The sequence below is a fragment of the Pygocentrus nattereri genome, chromosome 22, assembly GCF_015220715.1.
Source record: "Pygocentrus nattereri isolate fPygNat1 chromosome 22, fPygNat1.pri, whole genome shotgun sequence".
NCBI classification, from domain to species: domain Eukaryota; kingdom Metazoa; phylum Chordata; class Actinopteri; order Characiformes; family Serrasalmidae; genus Pygocentrus; species Pygocentrus nattereri.
Genome location: NC_051232.1, coordinates 22,669,247 through 22,695,942, shown reverse-complemented (window position 1 = coordinate 22,695,942; position 26,696 = coordinate 22,669,247). Strand labels below are relative to the sequence as shown.

General features: G+C 36.4%; 1 long non-coding RNA gene across 1 annotated transcript in view; it reads left to right on the top strand.

Annotated features, from left to right (window-relative positions):
• Positions 1 to 807: 807 nt before the first annotated feature.
• LOC108427434 overlaps positions 808 to 26,696 on the top strand; it is a 46,831-nt gene continuing 20,942 nt past the window's right edge. Inside the window, exon 1 of the long non-coding RNA XR_001857847.1 lies at positions 808 to 939. This is a non-coding gene — a long non-coding RNA (uncharacterized LOC108427434). The remainder of the gene's footprint in view (positions 940 to 26,696) is intronic.

The window sequence follows — 26,696 nt, the reverse complement described above, 5'->3', positions numbered from 1 at the left end:
CGAGTCAGTAAATTTGACTACATTTTGCTTCTGCTCTGAAAGACTGTCTTTACATTTTAGTGATTGAAATTTCCATTATTATTAAAAGCTTTCAGTGATCTTTGTATAACATGCACTGTCCCCACCTGGACAACCTTAGTTTCCTTGGCTAAGGAAATTCAAGGCAGCTCAAGCTGAACACTAAAAGGTGAACAAAAAATAATCTTTATATTTGACAAGAACTTTATCTGTGTAGAAATAGAGAAACTTTTATGTGTTATACAGGTTCAAATGGATGACCAGTGGCCACAGTACTTGTATACATATAACAGCAATGACAACAGCAAAAAGATAATCCCGCTTTTTTACTTACACTAACCATGATTTCTATTAGTTTATTTTCAAAAAGAAAAAAATGATTAACATAGATACATTTATCCAAATGGTGTGGCAACAACTTATTCCTATTGGCTGGACTGCCTTAGTAATAATAAAGCCCAGCTATTGCCACATGGCCTGGAGATGTGCAGCAGATGTAATGCTACTACAGAGATAGTCATAGGCGGACCGTTGTATGGTGTTTTGAATATTTAACAGCCTACTCACATAACACGGATCGCTGAGCCCCTTTCTAGCAATAATGAAAGTCTTTCAGTACAGCTCCTCTCATATACTCTACAAATAACCACGCCCATTGCATTTTAGACACGCCCACACTCCGAGCAGTGAGAACGGTTAAGCGGCAGGTGTCGCCGTTTGGCTTAATTAGTGTCTCGTGAGTCGCTTCTGTTAGGACTTTTAATTAAACCAGTGTGAAGCTACAGGACAGACGATGCCGGCTTTTTAAAGAAACAACTAGAAAAACGGACTTTATTCCAGTAACATGTTGGTAAAGGGTCACTCTGAGAGTCTTGTTAGCAAGGAGGCTAATGAACCAGTGTGATACCCTAATTACCTCAGGTAAGTTTAAAAGTAGCTAGCATACATACGCTAGCCTGGTATATTTGCTTTGCTTGTTATAACTTGTGTAATGTTATTGTCCATTTACAGTTTTTTGACAATATTTATATTGTTTGCCCTTAATTATGGCTACCTTTAGCTATTTTCTTACCTTTCTCAGGTAAATGAACTGTTCAGTGTGATCAGCTAACGTTGGTGGGGGTTATTGTTCAGTTTTGGGATGCTTTCTCTCAGAAATAAAATGCTGAAGGTGAAGAGAAAGAGGTTTGAACGTCAGCAAAGCAGTCCAGGCACTGAAATGAATGAAATCGGACCCAAGCATGGAAGCAAACTCGGGAAGAAGTAGACTCTTTTTCTCACAAATGCGCTTGACTAAAGTAACTAAAAGTATTGTCATTTGGAATGACTCAGAAATGAGATAGACCACAGTTTCGCTTAAGTACACGGAACAGAGTAAATGGAAGCAGCTTTTACCCACATTTAGAAACAAGGAGCCAAAAATAATACAGAGTCATCATGTAAAAATACAAAGAGGCATCAAGAGTGGCTAATAGTGAGAAATGCCTTTCAGGGTGCTGGTCTTCTTAAAGGACAAATGTCCTTCAGTTTTTCCTTGTATTTCATTTTTTTACTCCCACATATATTATTTGTCTGGCTTTATGTACCAAATGTAGTCTTAAGTTCATTTTAACTTGCCATTCTCCAACTTCTCTTCATCCCTTAAAATTAGCACAGGTTGATTTTGTTTCATTTCATTTGCTGAAAATGATCTCTGTAATCCGAGGGAAACACTCCTTATAGCTTGAGTTTGAATGGGCTGGGCTAAATGGCTGTAGGGTGAATAGGAGGATATATGTGACATCATGAAAAAGTTAATTCTGTAAAAACTGGCATTTCTGTATACGGACTGGACTGGAAAGTGAATAGTATATTTTGAAACATTAACAATATTTATAGACTACATTGAATATTTTATGTAAAAACATATGTTTATATAGAAAGATGTGGTTTTTAATGATTTGGGTTTTAAGGATGCCCTTTTGTAGGATAAGGATGACTGAAGAACTTTTTTTTGTGTGTGGAAGGATTTATATTCCATATCTCATTGCCTCTATAGGGTTTAGAAACTATTTAAAAAACAGTAAGTGAAGGTAAGGTGACAGAAACGTTAGAGAAAGGCGGCCTTTGTCACGTGGAATCACGCTTTTTTTGTATTTGACAGTGACTGAAGGTTTTGTTTGGTGGCAGGAAAGGTGGTGGCAACCTGTGTGACAGAAAACAAAAGACTTAAAACAAGAGATGAGTCACTCCTGAGCAAAACTAGGTGCTGGAACTGATGGAGAGGGAGAGAAAGAGAGAGAGAAAGAGGAACAATGGCAGTTTTTTGGTTCTGCAGTAAGGCCAGGTAATGTTCATCAGATATTGTTGATTAAAAAAAAAAACAGATATTCTGACCTCTATAATAACTCTAAACAGTACTTTTTAAAATGTAGAAATGTTAAATGTTTTCAAAAACTTTACAAAATTATTATTCCAGTATTTTAAAAAATTCAATCACAGTATTGTATGCATCAGTGCATGGTGGGAAAAAAGGTGTTTTTTGACTTTAAAATATGACATTTAACTTCAAATAATACATTTACAAAATGTAAGAACTGCTTTTCTGTTAACCTACTATTTGAGGTTCAGGTAACTAGAAATTTTAAAATAGCCCTGTTTTTCGGTTTACATTCTAACCCTGTGTTCACACCAGGAGCCTCTTTTTGCCTCTTCACACCCAAATCCCTGGTTGCCTGCGGGCCTTTCTGAACTTGTGCTTTCCTTTGGTTGCCATGGATTCACAAGCACCAAGCACAAACCACAAGCATTCCTGCTAAAAAATAAAAAAAATCCTGGGGACAAATCGCTTGCCTATAAATAATCCCTATGAAGTGCATCAATGTTTGAAGTTTTTTATCATGATAATCATGACACACAGTCATATTGCGGACTTCTAAGAGGCATTATGACATGTTAGGACACAGTGATGCATTACTCTGTTACACTCTTTATATATATCGTAGTTTGTGTTCAATATGTTGGGTTTTTTTTTTTTTGGTACGAAGTCTGTCTCTCTGCTGTTCAGACAAATAAGTCACTTTCTGAGAGGAGTTTCAGCTCTGCTATCTTTTTGTAGCCAATGGTATTAATCACACTTTTAATTACTCTGGTCCAGTATCTCTTCTCTGCAGTGGACACTGCAGTTGACATTGGAGAAGACCTGGTAAGTATCATCATCGACCAAGTTTTCATTCAGGCCTTAGTCTATGATCACGTCACCTGAAGGTTATTTTTAGTAAATGGATTCCACACAGCGAGTGTGTGGAATTCTGGGAGTCTGTCATTTAGGGATTGTGTGTGTCTGTGTTGCTCTCATAGGAAAGAAACAACCCCCCCCCCAAATCCTGATACTCACCAAATCCGCTCCTATTGATCAGAAACTCCTGATAGTGAGTTTGTGAATAAGTGCGTATGAATAAGTCAGTCCTCTTGGGATAGCTTGTTCTCTCTCTCTCTCTCTCTCTCTCTCTCCGTACTCTGCTCTCTTTTTCTGACCCTCTCTTCCTCTTCTTCCTAACTCCGTCCTTTCTGTATCTTTCTCATGGTTGCTTTTCTTTGTTTTTCTTTTTGTCTCTCTTTACTTTCTGTGTCTCTTTTTTCTTTTTTGTCATTATTTCTCTTCTCCTCTCTCTCCCCCTCTCTTTCAACTACTTAGTACATATTAAACAGACCTAAGGCACAGCAGCAACTGAACTGATAAAGATTTTTATTCATGCAGCTAAAATCTCCCAAACTCATTTAAACAAAGTAATGTTATGAATTTTAGGCTGTATAAATTAATTATTAAATTCCAAATGCTACAATTGTTGTCATGTAGTAGTACTTTAAAAAACCTTCAGAAAGTGATTGTTTCTGGCAAAAATGTCATGGTTTGTTTTATGGTCTACTTTTACACATTTATTATTAGTGGCTTAAAATGGGAACAGAAAACAGGAGATTGAACAATAGGTAGGGCTGCCCTGATCTGAACTAAAAGCTTTAATATTGGAACAAATAAAAGCATTTCTTGGGAGGTTGATGCAATGCAATTTTATGTAGAGATGTCACTATTAAGCCTGAATTAGTTCTGACCCTTATCAAGGCTATTTATTGTGCACTATTTACACAGCTGTCATACAGGTGATAGTTAAAAAAGGAAATTATCAACAACCTGCAACATGTTGAGGCATGTTTTCCAAAGTAAACAGCTTTCTAGGTGAATGCAGGGAGGAACTGATTTAAAGTGGAAAACAAAATGAATCAATATCTGCAATGACAGTGCGAACTGTGTGTAAGCTAAGTGATTTCTGTCACAGTGTCACAGACCTTTCTGTCACAGAGCTTTACTTACAGAGGAGTGATTTGAAATATGAAAGTAGCATATTCAAGACATCTGAAATGGTAATTTAAAAAATGTTGAGTAGTCCAAAAAGCTAAATATACATGTTTTGTAGAATTTTAAGGTCATTGGTGGCTTAGAATATTGTTGAAGGAAAATCTTATCTAAAGACTAATCTTATTATATTTTACTTAATATATTTACTTAATAATATATCTATGAAAATACATATGATAATACAAATATTGAATGAGTCTTCTTACTACAGTGTGCTTCCCTAAATGTGCTGTCACTTTAACAATTACATCACAGCAAACCAAGTACCCATCAAGGCCTTCCCCTGAAACCTCCATCTGACATCATGCTGAGCAAGAAATTACTATACACTACTGTAATGCTAATTCCTGCTATCAGTTATTGGATATGCAGTGTAACGTTAGCGCCACGCTAACAGTGGTGTACTCTGATTTTCCCACTCTGGAGAAAAATACTATTGATAGCACCACTAGTTTAAACACTGATACTTGAAGCTTGTAATGTACTTTACTTTGGCTGTTGCAGGGTTTCAATGAATTCTTTGGTACATCCTTCAACTTGAAGTCTCACTCATGATATTGGAGGAGACTTTAGTATAATCTGCCTCACTTTATTGAGAACTGACACATACAACCTGTGTAACATGTTATGAACGCTACTTGTAATGCATTGTTAACCAGTTCTAATGTATAATAAGCATGACCATAGAGTGTAATGCAAATTTATGAATATTTATAGCCATGTGAATGCATTATGATGTGTTATGAATGTACATAGGTTCTTATAGACATCATAACCTATTCATATTCATAGAAAGTTATTTTCTTTTCTTTTTTATTCTTATAAATAGCATATTAATAATAATAATAGTCTGCATGCTGAAGTAATAGTAGCCTGTAGGCTGAATTGACACGGCTGTTCAAAGTGCCCTGGTTACAGTAGGCTTGTTGGTGGTGTTACAATATTACCTGCAGTGGTGAAATGGCGTACTCAAAAAAAGGTGCAATGAATCTGTATGAAGAGGTTACAAAGGAAGCTTCACCCCCAACGTGGAGGACTGTCTACTGTGGTCCTTAGCCTTTGTCTGGAAATTGAATGAAAGATAAATAATAGGAATTAAACAGGAATTAATGATTATTATAGACTAAGGAGTGCAGTTTTCCAGTTGTTCAGTTTTAAGTAGAGAAATTTAACCTAATAAAAAAGAGCATGTGAGCTACCTGTGGATGATTTGGACTAGTTAGAAGCAACCAGAAACCCACAACTATCTGCCAGTCTGGGTGCAACACTGCATTTAGTGCTCAAACCTCAAGCCAGAAAAAAGTGGGTATGCTAGGCCCAAACAAAAGGGAATACAAACGGTTCCATTTATAAAAACCAGAAATGGTTTGAATCGCAGTCACAGTATTGGTCAGAATCGCAATTAAACATGTTCTCTGCATCTTTTATCCCTAGGTGGAAATTAGTTCTCTCCAAACTGGGGGTAGAAAGAAACCGAGTAAAAATCCTAGAACATTTTTTTAAATAAGTTTAAATTGCATTGAGATACAGAGCTAAAATAGGAGTTAGGAGAGCTGTGTGCTCTCATTGCAGTTAGTCGTCTTAATTTTAAGTTTCCCTATTATTTTATAGCGTTAGGGATGGCGGTATGATAAGGATTAGAAGAAGCCTCTGTCAGTATTTGAGGCTTCTTTATTCTATGTGTGATGAAAAGGCAGAAAATCAGGTTTTTTGTTTTTTTTTGCAAAATTGTTTGCCTTTCACAATGTATCTCCCCTCCCCAACACTATAATCAGTTGCCGATGAGTAGGGGGCTCAATAAGGCAGCAGTATACTGCACACAATGTTACTATCTCAATTGACAAGAAAATTCATCAGGATCTTCTTGTTGTTATGTTAGTTAATGAGTGAGCTCAGTTGTAATACACATTTATCAAGCTATGTTTAATTAAGTGCTTAAACGTTAATATGTCTAATCTCTATAATGTAATGTATAGTTTAAACTCTGTTTACAGGATCACACCGTTCTTCATTTGTCACAGATATTGGGAATTGAATCTCAAAAAGCAGCAGATCCTAGATTAGTCTTCCTGCAGTGACAATCAGGCTCAGATTATGTGCGTGCAAAACAAACGACACAGAAATTATCTACGGGGGGATCACTTATTGGACACTCTGCCAGTCCCTTCACTGAAATTTTCTCTTTCTGTTTGTGCTAAATGAAGCTTGCTCTTCTAAATGTTGCCTCAGCTCATACTTTAATCTGATGTTTTTTTTTATCAGTGAAAGAAACCATAATTCGTAGTGAAAAATTACAGCATGTATGCTTGCACCTAAATTATTAAGCACAAATTTGATATTTTGCTGTATTTGGATGCTTAAAGTTGTGGTTTGACAAAAAAAAATTGTAGTAGTAATAATACAGCTTGTGTAGGAAACGGGTAATATACACTCTCAGAAATAAATGCATGAAACTGTCACTGGGACATTACGCCTTTTGTCTTTGGGGTGGTACCCTCAAAGGTACATCTCAGTATCTTTAGTCAGGGAACATAACTATACCAGAATCCATTGAAATGATATTTTCTACTTTGTATTGACTCCACACACCCCGTCTCGTCTCCAGGCGTTTTATTTTATTGTTCTGTTGTAAATGTACTTTTCCAGTGGGAGAAACTTAAGGTACACAACTGGACCTTAAAACCATTGTTGTGCCTTTGTGGGTACATATGCATTGTTTGTAACTTGATTAATGAAAAATGTACCTGTAAAGTACCTTTATTTCTAACAGTGTAAGGGTATACCCTGTCAGTTGGCATTCTGCAGCCTGCATTTTCTAATTATTAATAATTCGTAAATGCTTAGGATGGAAAGTCATTCAGACTACATTACAGAATGTTGTTATAGAAGACACATGCAGATTCATTGGTGGTTTTGGATTGTAGATAAACTGCCTATATTTGTGTTGAAAAACACTGCGACCTCTGGTTCCTATCACCACCACTGTTAATAAATGAGAGCCTAAGATTGTGTATAGTAAATCCCTTTATATTAAACCACTGACTTTGTTTACATCTCAACTGCTGAATTATGCAGTATGTAGAATCAATGGAAATCCCCCTTAAATGATCACACTTTTACCTCAAACTGTGAGAAATTCTTAAATAATCTCAAGTAGACTTGATTATGTAATAATATCTAAAACACAGACAAAAGTTCAGAAAGAATTCAGGATTTAGGATGGCAAGTATTAGCCTTACAAAGTAATTCTGATCCTCTATACAGGTTACAGTAAGTCATATATTGTCAGAAACCACATAAACAAGTCTGTTAGAGATTATGTAACTCAACATTTTACAAGTGATATAAAGTTTTGAGTGATGATTTAAATGTACAGTAAGCACAGTGATAATTGCCGGGACATCACTTAGCTATATCACTGCTAAAATTAAAGAAGCCCACTTTAGATACGAAACATTTCTTGGCTGAATGACTCAGTTTGGGGTAAGAAGGAAAATTGTGTACGTTTGATTTTTTGCTGGACTGTCATGTTCCCTGTTCTGCAATAATGCATATTCACATTTGCTCTTTTATATGAGATTTAAGTCAGACTTTATTACTTTCTGCCGAATGAGTAGTGACTCTTAACTAGAGAAACATCAAAAATGTCACATAATTCTTATTATGACTTAATTAGGGTTTCTGAGGCCCCCTGGAGAGAGTGAGAAAATGTGTCAGCAGCAGAAAACACAGAGGCACTGGATTTTTCTAGAACAGTCGGACCGCCAGGCTTTGTTTATTGGTTGTTAGGAATTAATCACTGTCAGATGAGTCTTAAGAGCCGAAATAATGAGACAAAGATAAAGTGGTCACAATTTGCTTGCAGTATATATATATAAAATTAGGTTATGCTTACCATAACAAATGTACCCAGCCCTCTAATGGCTGAAAATTCACACTGCGGTGGTACAGTACATACACTGCCTGCTATAGATACAGTAGGAATGAAGCAGTGTGGATAGACAAAATAATAGAGGCATATGACTTTAAAAATGGTGTATGAGTATGAATCTGTAAATAATCTGATCAGTCTATTTCTGTAATGGGCTGTAATATCATTGGAGCTGTGTGGTGTTAACCGGTTTATCGTCTATTTCTCTCTTTTTTCTCTCTTTATGTATCTGTTAATTTTTACCTTTTTCTTTCTTTCCTTCCTGTCTCTATATTCTCTATTTCTTTCTTTCTTTCTCTCTGCCTTGTTTCTTTCTATCACACTATTGCTCCCTCTTCCTTTTTTCTCACTTACTCATTCTTTATTGCTTGCTCCATGTCTCTCTCCTACCCTCTTTTTCTGTCTTTACTGTCTTTGTTTTTCTTTTTGCTTTCTCAATGTCTCCCAGTCTTTCCCCCTTTCTTTTTTCTTTCTGTTTTCTCTCTTTTCCTCTATTATCCTTGTCTTTCTCACTCCCATTACATCATCTCTCTCTCTCTCTCTCTCTCTCTCTCTCTCTCTCTCTCTCTCTCTCTCTATCTCTCTTGCTCTCTCTCTCTCTCTTTCTGTTGCTGTCTCTCTTTTTCGACAGTTATCCCCCTCTCCCATGGGTCTAATTATCTGTAAACGAATCAGATGAAAGAAAGAGGGCAGTCGTGAAGCATACTTGCTTGCAAAAGAAAGGTAGAAAAAAAGAGTGAAAAACACTGCATTTGCAGAGAAAGAGAGAAACATAGAAAGAAGGAGACAGTGAGCACATGACCCAATTTAAAATCCATCAGATTCCAGCATAACAGAATGAGGAGTGACTCATGCCAGGCTGTACGTCATGTCCACACTGTTTCTCAATATCATGTCACTTCACACCTGCCTTGTACTTCTAATTATTTTTATTCACAATCTGAAATTTTTTGGAGGGAAGTGATCTAAAAAAGTGAGATTTTTAAATGAATGTTCATTTAAATGAATTAATTTTAATATGACCACTGAAACCTGGATACACCTGGATTTCATCCCAGTTTTAATGGTGTTGGTGATGAATGATGCTGGGTTTTCACAGAGACAGAATGATGGAGCTGTGAAATAATTTAGGATAACAAAGTTTAGTCAGTGCAATTGATGCAATGAGGGTTTTCTTTATTGACACATTGTTCACTTTAAGACACATTAGCTGCATTTAAAAAGCTAGGCTTTCTATGAGAACTGTACGTCCTCAGTACGGCTGGATATTGTCAGCAAAGTAATTGTACGTATCACAGTAGCAGCATCATGCTACAATACGATTCAATGACAAAACAATGAGATCTTTGGTTTACCTTGAACTTTGTTCTAAAAATAAAATGGTAATAAATAAAATTAAAGTTAGGGAGAGTTATGTTTTTGTAGTAATGCTTACCTAAAATATAATGCTGCAGGACTACATAGTGTGAGCTCGCTAGTATGTATGTATTTTGACTGATAAACCACGTCAAAATACAGAGGATCCTGTGACACTTGGGGAATGTCCAGTGTCCAAAATACAAAACATATCAGCTTTGGAACCTTTTTGTTAGCCACAAGATGCAAAAGCACTGAGTTTTGAAAACGTTTTCCCCCAGAGTAACTAGCTTAGAACCAGAGTTCCTAATATGGACATGATGCCAAATCCAGAATGAAGCATAGCTAGTATAGGTATTGGTTCAGAAATTTAGCAACAGGCTTCATGTGTCTTAGATAAAGCGCTCTAAAGTTGTAAACATTTAAATGGTGCATCCTTTTCATATCGTTGCACTGATTTTCACAATCATGTGAGCATGCACTGAATCTTTCCTGCTGTACATGCTAAATAAATTTCATTGTGCCTTAATCTAAGATGCCTTATTAAATCTGTTATCCAATATATCCTGTTACGTGTAAAGTAATACCAAAATATTCTGCCACATATCACCTAGATATCTAGGTGAGTTTACATACAGAGTTTACAAAGTTGTCACAACTGAACGCACTAAATCAAACTTTTGTTCATTTGGAAGGCCTGTTCCATGTAAATGTTTTTTTTTTTTTATTGAAATCATCTCGGTCAGCTCAAAGACTGGTTAGTGATGTTAGACAGGAGGCACTGAGGTTTTCAGCAGTTTGATACGTTATGTTTTCAAATGTGCTTAGATAGCATTGAACACTAGGTGGTGTTGCAGGGTGGGATCATTTGTTTATTTTGCTAGCTTAAAGGCCTTTTGCTTTTTTCAGAACATAAAATGGCAATAGGACAGTATATACATGATATGGCATCAAACTCATATTGATGTCAGTGATAAAAACCCAGTATAATACCATGTAAATTGAAAAGTATTGTTTGTACTTGCGTTCATGAAAAAATAGGGTGCTCCCACCTCTGAAATTCCAATTTAACCTATGCTGATATCTATAGTATACTAAACTGGCCACAACTTTGGGATTTTGTCAGTTCAATTCTGATTGGCCATTCACACTTCCATGTGAAAGTAGCTGAAAAGAATGCGTCTTTTGGAGCTGGAGTAAGGGAAAAATATATGAAGTTCATGATATAAAATATTTTAAAAATTATCGAGAGATCATTGAAAGCATTCAGTAGGACTTAAGTGCGACATCCTCGCATGTTTCACAGTGCATACCTATTTGATTGCCGTGGGTTATATCCTTGAAGCCTCCTTTTGAGAATTTGAGATCTTATAAAATAAATGTATAAGTGTTGGTAATTCCATCACTGTACTGATACTTATAATAGTACAAGCTTAGCCACAATAAATTACCGTATCGATACGTTGAACACAGCTGAAGTGCTTTGTCTTGTTGCTTGTCAATCAAATGGCCCTTTATGTCAAAGTAGGCGGTTTTTGTCTGTATTAATTGACCCTGTGATGAAAGCCAGAAGTCAGCCTTGCAAGACTGTTTGCTTCCTAACTAGTTGTTCTGTTTGGAAATGGTGAGGGGACTTGTAAGGCCTTGAAGCTGGACATGAATAAATTGAGTGGAAAAAACGAGAGAAAAAGTTAGTTTAGGAGCTGAATAACATTCACTGAAGTTGTGTGCTTAAGCCTTTTTATAACACTGCAGTGATGTTATTCATGCATGAAGTAAACTTTTCTTAAAATCAGTGAAAATTAAAAATAAAAATAATCGCTCCAGTGCTGTATGCCTGACCCAGTAAATCAGTTTCATCTCCTCAGTGCTGTTTGTGTGTCTGTAATTTCAAATTAATGATGAAAGAACACTTAGAAGTGTACAACATTATTTCCCCCCTCTGATTTAAGGCTGAAGGAAAGGACTCATTATCCCAAACTAATTATTAGAGCAGCTCTTTAGACAGGCAAGTTGTGTATCTTTATTATAAATAAAGTCATATACACCTATAAGGCACAACAAATGTAGTTTAATAAAAAAAAGAGATAAAAGATTAAAACCAGAAACATTGGTTGACACATTTTAAATCTTTAATTTCTCAGTCCAACTTGTATACTTTGAAACCAAATGTCGCATCACATAAAACAGAATATACAATAAGTAAACCAGACAATGAATACTAGACAGTAATACTAGCATGTGAGTGATCAAAAAAGTAGTGCAAACATTGGCAACTCTAACAGAAAGATTAGTCTTATATCAGCAAATAATTAAAGAGTTTAAAATTTGAAGTACAGGTGTGCAGTGATGGTAAATGGGTGATTTGATCAGTCTATGGTGAATGTTGAAAAGGTTTTATTTGTAAAATGCATTTTGATATTAAATAATGTAATCTGACAAAGCTGAAAATATGCTTTACACTTCAGTGGCCTTCTGTTGTTACACCGATAGAACAAATCAGTAATAATTGTTTAACGATGTGAATTGTGTGCACACACAATAACAATAAAGGCAGCATGGAATTCCTTTCATACAGTGATAGAAAACATAGGAGCGCACAGAAAGCTCCAATTCCACATACTGATCCATTTTACTTCTGAGCAAGGTGGTATATTGTAGCAGCATCAATAGAGAAGCAGTATGTAGGAGGCTTCTTCGGACAGATTTATTGTCTATACAGTTGTATGCAATAGTTTCAACACACATGGTCAAATGACATGTTATATGGGTTTTCTAAGTGAGCACAAATGGTCTCTGTATTTCTCTGTAATTTCACTCCATGTGGATTTAGTCTCAGTTTATTCGTTTTATTATGTTTATTTATTGGCACTGGTATTGGCATTGACAGATATGTATATGAAAAATATTAGTTATAAGCATCAACCCAGAATTTCCATATTGGTGCATCCCTCCTTTCTTTTAGAAGAGAGTAGCTCCACTCAAGAAGCATAGGTTCAGTAACTTGATCAACACAAACGTAAATACCACAGTTAATTCTATGGTATTTATATTTGGTAAATATCATGATATTGAAATTTATCAATATATTATTCTTATGCATGAACCCTGATGTTAAAATAACTGCAGGGCTTTATTAAGAATATGTGGGTGTCTGTTTTGGCTCATTTTGCAGAGAGCACATTCTGAGTGATGGTAAGCTTTAGGGATGCTGATATCAGGCTGATAAGAGAGTAAGTTGTTGCTGAGGTTACTGTATCCTCTTCCTCTCCTTCTCCTCCCTGTCTCTGTGAACTCATTTTTTATCCTTATGAAATTCAGATCTGTCATTGCATAAGAAACCTGCTCCTTGGCCTGTTTATCTCGCCATACTTTTGTTGGTAAGATTTCCAAATTGATGCAAGAACTCCTGAATAATGAATCATTTTCTCAGCGCGTGAGCCTACAGACGAGCAGAATATGTTTCTTCCTAAACAAATCTAATTGCTAACTCCTGTTTATGTGCGTGCAGCGGAAGCCATCGCTGTGTTTTTTGGAGGATGACACTTCTAGGTCGCATCCCTGAAGGAAACCTTTCCCAGAATCTGGGTCAAGTCTGAAAGACTCTTGCTGTTCAACCGAAACCTGAGAATTGAATCTTTGAAAATGGTTTTAAAAAACAGAAATGACAAGGTTTTTACTTCATGGTGGAGTTTGACAGCGGTATAGGGAGAGAAAGAACCCTAATCATTTGAGAGTACGGCTGATGTATTTCAGGGAACATATCGCACATGTAGAAACAGGCGGGAATGCAGGTTAACTAAGGTCTCTTCGGATTGTACTTAACATTCTTCTGATGTTTTGAACATCTGAGAATTTCGAAAAAAGGAAATGGTACCAAGTACCCCCCACCCCCCTAAAAGGTAAATCCCTAAAAATGGCCTTAACATATCCCATACGAATACAACTGAAGTCTTTGAGAGAAACAGATAAAGTGTCTGCTTCACCTCATCTTGTGAGTAGTGAGTAGGCTAACAGTGTTAGTTAGCCGTTACTAAACATGAGAAATTCACTAAGTGATGTTTTAGTCCAGTAAATCTATACGGGTGGAATAGAAATTGAACAATCAGAAAAAATCTCACAGTTCTTATATATGATAACTTTAAGAAACATAGCAGCACTTTAAATAAATGAATGATACGATGTTCACTAAGGGTATACCATGGGCAAACATTGATGAATCATTTAAAAAGTGTTAGTATAGTGCTTCTTACCTGAGTATTACATGAGTCTCATGAGGTCGATGCTAAACCTGCAGAGCCAGTTGGTTGTGGTGAGTTCTAAATCCAGCTGCAACTGAGCTCATATCGCTGTCAGTGTTGCTTTGTATGATTAAAAAAAAACTAACTAGCCAAAAAAAGGAAACAGTATAAAAAAAACAACTGCAATTAAAAAAAAACTAAATCTGAAACAGTGATAAGTCAGATTTTGTTGCATGCTTTGCATCTAGCATTGTGACTCATAATAGCTGTACAACTGACAGCTGCACGCTGATTTGAATAAGATGACTGAAAATGTGGATACGGTGCCATCACATGGATTGTTGCTGAATATATTTTGAGTTGTTTATATGTTTGAAACTAAGGTCAATTGTGAAAAATAAATGTGATTGTTTTTAAGGATGCTTTTGAGAACAAGCATTCAAGTACTCATTCGGAAATACCAACAAGTACTTTAAACATGTAAAATGCCAAATCAAAGCAGCTTTAGACTTATCCCTAACTGATGGTTTTATTCACTTTTTTAAAATTAAAACAGACAAGGAGATGAAGATTAAGCATAACATCTTGGACATGTAAATAATAAATTGCAATCACATGACATGAGACAACCAGTGAGAAAGTAGATATGTGTGTGGAATGTGTGTGTTAGCTGATAATATTCAAATTTAAGGATGTCTCTCTGTTTCTCCCTCTCTCTCCCTCTCTCCCTCTTTTTCTATGTATTTCTCTACCTGCTGCCAGCAGACGCAGCTTCCCTCTGTAAATGATTGCTGGTGCCAAGCTTTTCTTTTTAGAGTGAACTAACTCTCTTAATAAGAAGCCTGGTGAGTGAATATGGCACAGAGGGTGTGTGTGTGTGAAAGTGTTAGAGAGGCGTTTCTCCCTCGACATGGATATTACGTAACCCCCACCCACTTGTGTTCTGCTAGTGCCACGTGCTATATGTTAGCCGCCGTCTTAGCATATAGCATAGCAAGAGTGAATCAGGCTGCTACCAAACGTTAACATTTAATGAGAATACCAGTGAACTGTCAGCGATGCTGTTTGTACTGCATTCCTGAGTCATAAATTATTGATGATGTCGTAGTGTCGGGCTTGGTTAGACTGGGCTGCCAACATGCTTTTAGACACTAGCGGTGTGATTGATTTGAATTTTGGGAACAGCAGATGCTCTGACCCACTATGGAGAGCACAGGTGTAGCCAGTCTCTCCCAACTGGGACACAAACCCCTGCAGGCGCAGAGCTCGTACCCAAACTCCAGAGTGCCCTGTGCCAGAAGAGGAGAAGTTAGTAAAGTGTAGGGATGGGCATTTTGACCATTTTTGCTATTTGAACATCCATTAAAAAAACTATTTATAAAAGATGGAAAATTTTGCATTGGCTTATTATTTAGTTGTCATTTTTTAACTGCTACTCTCAATTATTGAGTAGCTACTTTGAAACTTATAGGTAAATTATGAGGGTTGTGCTTAAGAGGTCAAGAGGTTGACATACTACCATTTGGCCTACAGCAGTGATTCCCATACTTTGTAATGTCTCATACTCCTTCGGACATTCCACCTTCTGCTGCAAACTCCCTCTCACTCATTGTACACACACATGCACATATCCCTATGATGCATATTTAAAAAATGTGTGTATATGTGTATATATATTATATATATATATATATACACACACACATACAGGGTGGGCCATTTATATATATAAATACATTTATATATAAATAAATACATTTGTATATATTTACACCTAAATAAAATGGGAATGGTTCGTGATATTAACTTCCTGTTTGTGGCACTTTAGTTTATGGGAGGGGGAAAACTTCAAGATGGGTGGTGACCATGGTGGCCATTTTGAAGTCGGCCATTTTGGATCCAACTTTAGTTTTTTCAGTGGGAAGAGGGTCATGTGACACGTCAGACCCCAAAGATAAAAGTCTTTGGGGGTCAGCTCGGGAGACCTTGGGGGCCATTCAACTGGCCCACGACGGCCAATCCACTTTCCAGGAAACTGTTCATCTAGGAATGCTCTGACCTGACACCCATAATGTGGTGGTGCCCCATCCTGCTGGAAAAACTTGGGGAATGTGCCAGCTTCTAGTGGATTGAACACATTTTATAAGTGGTCAGAAACTTGTAAATAACTCATGAAAGAATAAAGTTACATTAAAACCAAGCACACCGTTTTTTTCTTGTGAAATTCTCAATAAGTTTGACATGTCACATGACCCTCTGCCCATTGAAAGAACTAAAGTTGGATCCAAAATGCAAACTTCTAAACTGTGTGGCTCTGGCCCTCCAGGACTGGGGTTGTACACCTCTGCTCTAGAGTCACCTAAAAGTGCTGCTATTTAGGAGAACAAATAACTGTCAGACTGTTAGATATAATTTTAAAATATATCAAATGAAATCTGTAATATCAGTAAATTGTTTTTTAAAGTAATAACTACACGATTTGAGTAAATAAATAATTAGGATATCCAAACAACCACACCCATCCCTTGTAAAGTTCATTTGCTCTATTATACATGTAAAGCCCTGATGCATACCCTATCCTCTCTAGCAAAGATCATTACTGACAGGAAAATATTGTGATAATACAAGAACAAGACCAACTTTTTCATTAAATTTGACTAAAGACCCATGCAGCAATAGGTTGTGTGCTTTATACAGTGATGGCATTATATGCTGAGCGTTTTGTTTAAAGTAGTATACTTGTAGACTTTGTTTAAAGATGTAGACATCCTAAGGGATTTATTAGCGAACAGCCAAAAATGACATGCCGATAATGCAGCAACAGATGAGACTTGTAGGTGTATGTCAGATGTGTACCTTATATGACTGAAGACTATTACAGGGCTTAGTTATAGGGAGAACTCTTGTTTGAAACAAAAAAAAAGAATAATAATGGCAGATAAATTTAGAGACAACATTTTACAAAGTCCCTCGGTGAATAAGCTGGAGCAGTGGAGCTTCCTTCACTGAGTGTAATTAGTTTTATTAAAAGGTGTTCATCTCATAGCTACAAGCAGTTAGTTTAATAAGGCTGATGGAGAATCTTAAGCACTACTGAGATGAAAATGCATTTATGCTAATGTTAGAAGGAGAGTGCATATACATGTGCAGGCAAAAATGTCAAAATTCAGAATAATGAATAGGCTGTAGTGCACTGACTTTCCATATCAATAAAACAGATTCTATCAAAATGATTTAGGAATCCACTGACGTATATTGATATTTCATGTACATATCTGCCTATACTGATATTTTAACATTTTATAGATTTAGACTAGATCCACCTGGATTAGCGCTATAGAGATTTGTAACACTTATACAGGGTTACAGATGGAGGTGTCATGATACACGTTAATTATTTTTTAAGAGGGCTTGTGAGATGATACAAACTGTATCAATTGAAGTTTGATGTCATGCTATAAAATGTGTGACGGTGAGAATTTTTTTTTTGAGTTCAATTTTAAGGGGCCATAGATTACATTTATTTAGTATTTCAAAATACCCAAGTATGGTTTAACATACCCATTTATAGCCATATGATTTAGCCCTAGGATAAAATGTTTTTCCCTTTTTTTTGGTAGACTCATGAGTAATTTGATGAGCTCTGCTCAGATTTATTGGTTGCTCTAACATTTTGCATTCTGGAATACAGTCAAATCTAAACATCTGACACTGATATTTTTAAGCAAATATCTTGGTAATACATTGTTTTCATGTGAAAATGTACAGATTTGAAACAAAGTTTAATGCATCACTGTTTTCAGTGTACATTGAAGAGAGGCCGAATATTCTTGGTTTCAAAGTTGTATCCAGCATGTGATTTTTTTTTTTTTTTAAGCACTAAAACATCTTCCACCTTATGACATATTTTCAGTAGAATGTTCACACAGAGCAAGAGACACCAAGCTATCAAGTGAGTTTGAGCGAGAGAGAGAGAGAGAGAATATAAGAGATACGATGGAAACACTGAAAGCAGCCGTGTTGGGGAAATGCTGAGAAATCCAGCGCGGTCTGCTGTGGCTGATAATTAGCAGTTTCAGCTCAGTGGTTTGTGACATTGTTTGCTGTCCTGTGGGACTCGCCTCTTGTGAGAGACTTTCATTGTTTTCAGCAAAAGCAGGCTGGATTGGAAACATACTAGGCAGAGGGAGGAACTTTGTGCCATACATTGCACGTGACTAAAAACATACATTTATGTGGCCTTCATGCAAAACACAAAAATGCCAATTCGTTGTTATTTATTTAACTTATGGATCATCGCTGTCTTAACAAACCTTGCATGTCTGAAATGGTAACTTTATAGGAGAATGAAAAATAATTATTAACTTTAATGTATGTTAAAGTTTTTCAGTAAAGTAGTTTTGGACCAGTTTGATTGGTCCATTCATTATGAAATGTTCACAAAATATAATGGGTACCTGGCATTTTTAAATGATGTAAAAAATGAAACCTGAAAAGTCCCATTTTATGTAAATGCAAGGTGGAGGTCTTTGGAACTTGTGCCAGTTGATTAATATAGAGACTCTCTCACTCTAACATATCTTCTTTGTGTGGGCAAGATTTGGAAAGTTACTTTAAAATATGTTTTGGGATACACTATTGATTATCCTTTAAAAAACCAAACAGTGACCAAATAGACTATTAATTTCTGTTATTTTTTATTAGTTTCTATTTTACATTTGAAAATGTCATTAAAAAGTTTGGAGGAATGAATCAGGTATTCAAGTAAGGCATGCATAGATTGGAATTCAAATGGAAGAATGAAATATTGTGTCCCCTCACTATTTAGTCAAGATAACAAGATAGCTCAAGATAACCCACAAGATAGCCCACCCTTCAAATTGCACAAATATGAATGATGTGAATTTCCTTCCTGAGCTTATATAGAGGTGGGCAATATGATGATATTGTTATGCCTAAACTATCTAAAGAACACTGACTGACTGCATTTTCGTTAAAAAGAGAGCGTCATTAGTCCTACTTAATTATATTTAGTACAGTATGTGTGTAGAATTATTGTATTAAGAGTTTTTGATGGCAGTTTTTAAGTGTGGTGCTACTGGTGCACTGTTTGTGTATTAACATGACTCTTATCACAAAATGTCTTTTAAGTATTGTGAAATTATTATTTTTTTTTGCCATATTACCCACCTCTACCTTGTTCATCAGATAGAGCTACATGCTACACCTGTATGGTAAATTAACCTGATAAAATCGACAAAGATTGTAGATACAAGGTAGGTGTCCTTAGTAAAGTGGCTGGTCAGTGTATAATGTATAGCATAAAAAGCTATGGTTTCTGTATGATTCTCCCAATATAGATGCATATTCCCTCAAATTAAAGCTGACACTCCGGTTCCAGCATACTAGTGCTTGTGCACCAGTTTCAGATGCAAATGCACATACAAATGTGGTACATTTGTGTAAACACACAGTTGTGCATGGAAAAATGCAAAGTGCACTTTTTTTCTGTCATACATTCATTTAAGAGTTACACATTTTTAAACTCTTAGGGCCAGATACTTCTAGGAGAAGTGTGCCTTGATATGCTTGCAAATCTGAAAATAACATGTTTTGGCTGGAGTGCAATTATTTCTCTATATAATCTTTTTCTTTTTTGTCCCAAACTTGTTTGCAGCTTCCTTCTTAAAGCACTTTTAAACCTTGAATGCAAAGCGTGTGCCATTAGTAGGTGGTTCTGTATGCAAAAAACACCAAAATTTATGCAACATAAATTTGTGTGTCCTTAATCACTGCCTTGGTTTCTTGATTATTTTGTGAAAACCAATTATAATTCTAACAACAATGCTATCCGTCTTTAAGTTTGAAGACTTATGAAATGTCATAACTAACTAGAGTGAGCAGACTTTCAGTGTCCAGATGGAGACTGCTGTACTGTGTCACAGATTGTGTGCTTACTTTAAAGTAAATAAATAAATAAGTAGACATTTTCACAGACTGACAGAACATTCCTCTCTCAAAATCTGAGGCACTCTCAGCAACTCAAACGTGTTAAAATATTTCTGCATCTAATTCACTGCTCCCATGGAAAGTAAAGTTACTTCTGTACACTATAGCTGCTGTGGCCCATCCGGAGTGTGAACCCACAGTCTACTGCCCGCTAACTAAACATTGACCATGCTGTTTTCGGAAGAGCTGCGTTTAATCGGCAAAATATCACCGTGGAAGAATTGTACTTTACTTGAGTTCATTAAAATTGTCTTTTTACTCATTTTCAGTTTATCTTTCAAAGGAATTGTTACAAATCTAAAAGTCTCTTCTTGCCATGTCAATCAGTTTACAATCAGTACACTCATATTTATGAGTGTGAAATGAAACTGCTCATAATTAGGCTAATGTTAAAATATTTACATTTTGATTTTATATGCATTTATATTCAAAATTTTGGGTGCCTTAGTAAAATTCAAGTTTTGTTCTGAAATTGTTCCAAAGCTTTCCACTGGTGAATGAATCCTTGGACACACGGAGAGACTAGGTATTAAAATAAGGTAAGACATTGTCTACAGAGAAGATTCTGGCACATTTATAATAAATTCTGGCACAATGTATAATAGTATTAAATTTTTTTTATTCCATTATTTTAAATAGATTATTAAATAAATACCATTATTTGCAGATAAATAAAAATTTTGCACTATAGCGTGCAGATAATTGCCATATATGTTACATTTAGAGAATGTGTTTTCAATTAGAAAGTCAACAGTGTCATGTTTATACGTATTTTCAGTTTCACAAAGGTTAATAACAATGACAGTGCTTCATAAACAATATGTTGTGCAGCACTTCTACATTGCCTTTTTTCTTTATCACCAGTGTGCTCTTAAACATTTGCACATGAAAGCTAGACCGTGATCCCCCCATGAGTCAAGTCTCTGAAATGAGGGTGAGACAGGTGACAGTGTGGTGATTAATTGCAACGATCTGAAATTGTTCCAGAGCTTTCCACTGAACGAATGAACGAATTCTCGGAGACACAGAGGGACTAGGTATTCTCTACAGTGAAATTAATATGTAGGCACTGTAGCATTTCTCTCACAAATTAAATGCAGGGAGGGGGTCTAGTTTAGATTTGTGGTTAGTTATCTAAGCATAAAGTGATAGTTCAGCTAAAAAATGAACAGTTTCCTCCCGCAATTTAAATGGAGTCAGTTCATTTAATATAAAATCCACCCCAGAACATACAAAACAGAACCACCACAGAGACTTTTCTTAGTTTTCCAGTTCAGGAGAATAGTTTTCTTTGTTATAGTAATGGCAATAAGTGTATTACGGATATGTTGTTTTGAAATATCAACTGTAGAGTTGTCGCCTAGTTAACAAAGGAAGTTGGAGCTCAGCAGCCCAGACAAGTGGAGATGTGTTCAGTTACATGTTGCCAAAAATGTCGTACAGGTGTGCAGTGCCAAGTGCCATTGAGGTAATCATTGCTTGCATTTAAGGAATCTTGCTGGCAAACATCAGTCAGCAAATCCCAAATGATACATTTATTGTGTGTTCTGTGGAGCTATTATTTGAGTGGTGGATCATTCACTGTACAACAGTGACACTGATGTGATGGTGACATGTTAGTGTGTTGTGCTGGTACGAGCAGATCGGACACGGCAGTGCTTCTTTTTTTTTTTTTTTTTTTTAAATCTCCTACCTTGCTGGTCCATGTAAAATCAGAGACGATAGCTCATCTGTTGCTGCACATTACACAATGTTCTTCCACATGTTGTGTACAGTTACACTTGTCCACCAGAGTATTCGCCAAGTCCCTAAAGCTCACATTGTGCAGCTTTAAAGTACCCCTTAAGTCATAACAAAAAACTGTTGAAATGAAAGCTATATTAAATGATGAATTACTGCGGCCAGATGACGCTGCTCAACCCTGGTGCAGTCATGAGACATGAGAACGTCCGTTTATATGCATAACAGTACGTCACACAGTGTAAGAACCTACGTAAGCCAGTTTATTGCTGAAAGTATTGACTATAGAAATGGAGTGTGTGTGTGTGTGTGTCTCTCACTCACATTCTCTCTCTCTCGCTCTTTCATTCTCTGAGTGTCTGTTGGCAGAGTAGACTGCATCTAATGTGATTTTGGTGCATTAGGTAGTGGTTGGTCACGGAGCTGAGGCTGAACATGGAGTCATATACTTGGAGCAGTAATAGCATTAAAGTTGCTCGAGGAGCAAGTGTAAGCGTGAAATAGTGAACCTGTGTCTGGCCTTCAGTCAGGAGCTGATACCTCAAAGCTGTTTACGTTTGAACTGTGATGAATGAAAGCAGCTTTATCTCCATCCTCTCATGGCCTTTACATCATACAATAACTCAGTGATCATTGTGTGATAAAATGGGTGTCTTGCTTTCTTGCTTTCTTTCTTGCTTTCTTTATTGCTTGCTTTCTTTCTTGTTTTCTTGCTTGCTCTCTTTCTTGCTTTCTTTCTTTGTCAGAGTTTTTCTTATTACTTTTATTTCCCTAAAATGAATTGCCCAGACTAAACTGTAGGTCCTAGAAACTTGGTCAATAGATGGTAGTCCCTCCCGTGACATGAGCCCAATCGCCCTAAAAGGGGTGCTATAGCGCAGAAAACACACAGTTTTGCCTTATAACTACTAAATCAAAATTTTTGGCAACAAAATAATTTTTTTTCCTGATTCCTTGGGTCGAAGCAAACAGCTTTGCCATTTCTACCATTAAGCTCCACCCCCATTTTTTGCTCATTTGCATAATATGCAAAACCAACTTTGCAAACTAGTCCTACAGCTTTCGCCCCATTCGTATGTATTTGGTGTCACAAAATTCAGAAGAGCCTGAACCTCAATAATTATGAAAAATGTTGACTTATCAATACAGAATGGCTGCCATATGCTGTTTGTCACAAAATTTCCATGAATATAATGTAGCACAGTGTGCCAAACAATTTTCCCTGTGCATGTGCATTAAAAAATGTATAGTTTTTTGTAATTGTTAACTGTTTAAAAAACATTCTTTTCAAACTAGCCTCTGGAGTTTGATCCAAACTTTTCGTAATTGGTCTAGAATATGTTGACTTTTTCATTCACTTTGGTGTTGCTTCACCAATTCATCCCTGCTGCCATGGTGTTGCTAGCTTGATTTGCTATAACTCATCAGTCTTTGCTCCTATCGTCAGAAAACATTAAATGCTTATATAGATTAAGACTAGGGTGGGATCTACAAGACTTGGTCCAGATAGGCCTTTAGGGGGCACTTTAGCACTCAAAAACCCTTAAATAATTAAAAATGCCATTACGTTGCTATTAAGAAATCTACAGATAAAATATAAGTCATGTTATTTGATTCTGTTCACTGGCCTGAATAACTTTGTAGTTACATGTTATTTCAGAAATTGGACTGCTTCTCTGCTATTTTTGCTTGTTCATTCAAAGAATACAGCTTATTATACAAAGGTCAAAAGGTCAATCTGACCAAAGCTTGGTGAATATCTTGGTGAATAGATCCATAGTCATATCATATTGAGGCCTTTTGACAAATTCTGACCCATTTTCACTGAGCTCCTCTATACCTCATTGTCATCATATTTCTTTCTATCTTGCTTTCTTTTTCATTATTTTTTCTTTATTACTTTTTTATTATTTGGTATTCATGTACAAATGGCTCTTTTTCCTTCTTTCATTCCTTTTCCTCTTTTTTTTTATCTTGTCTCTATTTGTTTCTCTTCTTTCTCCTTCTCTTTCTTTCTGTCGATTTGCTTGTTTGCTTTTCTTTCCTTTCTGTCTCTTTTGTATTTCCTTGTGGTTGTTTGTTTTAGGAATGCACCAATATGGGAATTAGGAGCTGATGCCAATAACCAGTATTTTACATGTACATATCAGCCGATGCTGATATCTGCTGTGTTACATGTACGTCTTGGACATGCAGAATTGCCTTCTTTAAAGGCCACTGGGTGGCCACTGTGCCATGTTCAAAAATTAAAATCCATTGGTTTTAATGGAGGTATGCACAACTTTAAACTGTGTTTAAACTATGTTAACTGTGTTCTCGTAACACTTATTGTAATAATTATCACTGTGCCTGAAAGGCATTTAATCCTCCAGGTGCTGCGACAACAACTAAAGTCCTCATTTCATTACATAAATTTAAACTATCACTGTAAGGCTCTGTGTTTGGCTTTAAGTCCTGTTCTGGTGCTTACTGTGAAGGTAAATTTAATATTAGCTGTTATTTACACATATAAATGTGACTGTAACCTGTAGTGTCCATATGCATGCATGATGAACATGCGATTCGTTCTTTTCTCTGATGTTTTTTGTCCTTTTTCTTTCTTTGTAGTTGCCTTTGTGTAGTGAACAGTCAATTAATAGACAGTTAACACCCTTCATTGCTGGTTTTATGTTCTGATTTGACTCATATGTAGTGGCTTGACCCCTCACTCCACTGGACCTCTTTGAACACTTTACTCTGCCCATCCATACATGCAGTAAGATGCCTTTTAGAGCTGAGGCTCATTCCCATGATAACTAGATAATATCAAACCAGTGTTGTCTGTATTGATCTCTTCTGTGTTGGTGGGTATATTGCATTTTTTAAGGTCAAAGAACTGGAAAGTGCTCTGTGATGGCAGGAGTCTTTGGTAGCGATTCTCTAGAGAGAGGGAGAAAGTGAAAGAGGGAGAGTGAAAAGAAGAGTGTGAGTGAGAGAAGCCAGGGAGAGGGATGAAAAAGTGTGAATTTTCAAATCAGAAGCTCTTAATTAGACATCTCATGTAGATTCAAAAACAGCATAAATAGAATCTATAACAGGAGTAATGTGAGAGCTACTTTGACACCCTGCTGAGTGCTGAGCGCATTTTTTCCATCCCCTCTAAGCTTCTCTTTTCTTCTCTACTTTCCCCTCCACTCTTTGCTCTTATCTTTTCTTTCCCTTTCTCTGCTCTATGTTGTTCACCTGATATTTTTTCTTCTCTTCTCTTCTCTTCTCTTCTCTTCTCTTCTCTTCTCTTCTCTTCTCTTCTCTTCTCATTTCCTTAATTCCTCTTCTGCTTCTTTCCTCTTCTTTCCTCTCCTCTTCTCCTTTATCTCCCCATGTTCTCCTCATTTATCTCCTCTCTACTATTTTTCTGTTTTCTCTTCCCATTTCTTTTCTATCCCACCACTGCTGCCCTGATAGCTCCTTCTCATCTCTTCTTTTCTCTTTGTTTCCTCTTCTCTTTTCTTTCCCTTTGCTCTGTGCTTTATCTCCTTGTATTTTTTCTCCTTTTCTCTTCTACACTTTTCTTGTAGTTTCCTTTTCTTCTTTTCTTCTTTCATTTTCCCTTGCTTCTATTCTCAAAGAAGCACTTTATCTTGTTTCTTGCTCTTTTCTGTGTGTTTCATTTTCTTTTTTCTTTTCTTCTCTGCTCTTCTCCTTGTTTCTTTTTCTCACTTCCTCGTCTCCTTTGTGCTTTTCTGTGCTATTTCTCTTCTCTTCTCTTTCATGTCTTTACTTCTGTGCTTGTCTTCTCTTTTCCTCTCTCCTCTCCTCTTCTTTTTTCTTTACTTTTCCTCCCCTCTCTTCTCCCTGTCGCTCCCCCCATCCCTTCTGTCCACCCCTTTTTTCACTGTGCTAGTTTAGTATTGATGAATCCTAATTTAGCTTCATGCTGAATGATGCTGATGCATTTGATGTTTAGTGAAGAACTGGCAAGCGCTTCTAACTCCTGTTCTCAGAAAGAAAACAGGAGGCTTGCAACATAACGGGTACACATGCACACATACGCAGGGTGAGTTAGAACTCCGGCCTATTAATTTCATACCATGAATAATGGTGCCATTTTCCTATTCTCATTGTGTCTGCAGGGGATATTTATCTTCGATTTCTTAATCATGCATCAACTATGACAAACTGCACCACGCAACAATACGTTCTCGCTGCAGCTCCCTGTAAAGTGACATTATGCAGAGCTTTCTTTTCATAAGGAAATGCTTGCAGTAGAGAGGGAGATTGTGCTTTAGTAACAGCTGTGGTGCTGTTACTAGCTGAAGAGTTGTGACCTTTTTGTTAGACCTGGGTGAAAAATATTAGTTTTGGAAGATGAATAATGATCACAACTCAAATCAGTATTAATTCAGTATTAGAATTTGAACTATGTTCAGGGCTGATTTGATGTTGTGAAAGTCAAAAATCTGATATGTAGGTTTCCCACTTACACAAAATAAATATAGTAGATCAGCTAAGACATTTAGTGTCCACTGTCCGTAGTGGACCTACATGGCTAAAGTTAGGAATCATGCCATGCCAAAAAACACAGCCAGCCTATTTGAGATTACAAAACAACTAGACATCAGAGGTGCATCATCATTTCTGATTTAATTTTATGTATTTCACCCTATTTAAATCAAACTAATCAAATAAAGCACTAAGAGGCTTTAACTGATTTATTTCTTGCATACCGTGTTGGGTGATGTAATATTGCAGATTAATAGTAAATTTATTGCATATAGATACAATTGTTCTAGAAGTGTGGTTGTTAAACTGTGCTAGTTGGATGCATTTGGTGGTGCATGCAGATGTAATGACATCCTCATACCATGGCATTAGGTTTCACACATCAGATAAAACAGCTTTGGGTCTCATGACAATAAACACAGTCATGTGTCATCTCTACGATCAGGCTAAGCTAAGGGACAACATCGCCACAGCACTTGATGTTAATATTTGTAATACTTTGGATATTAACTAAAAGGCTTTT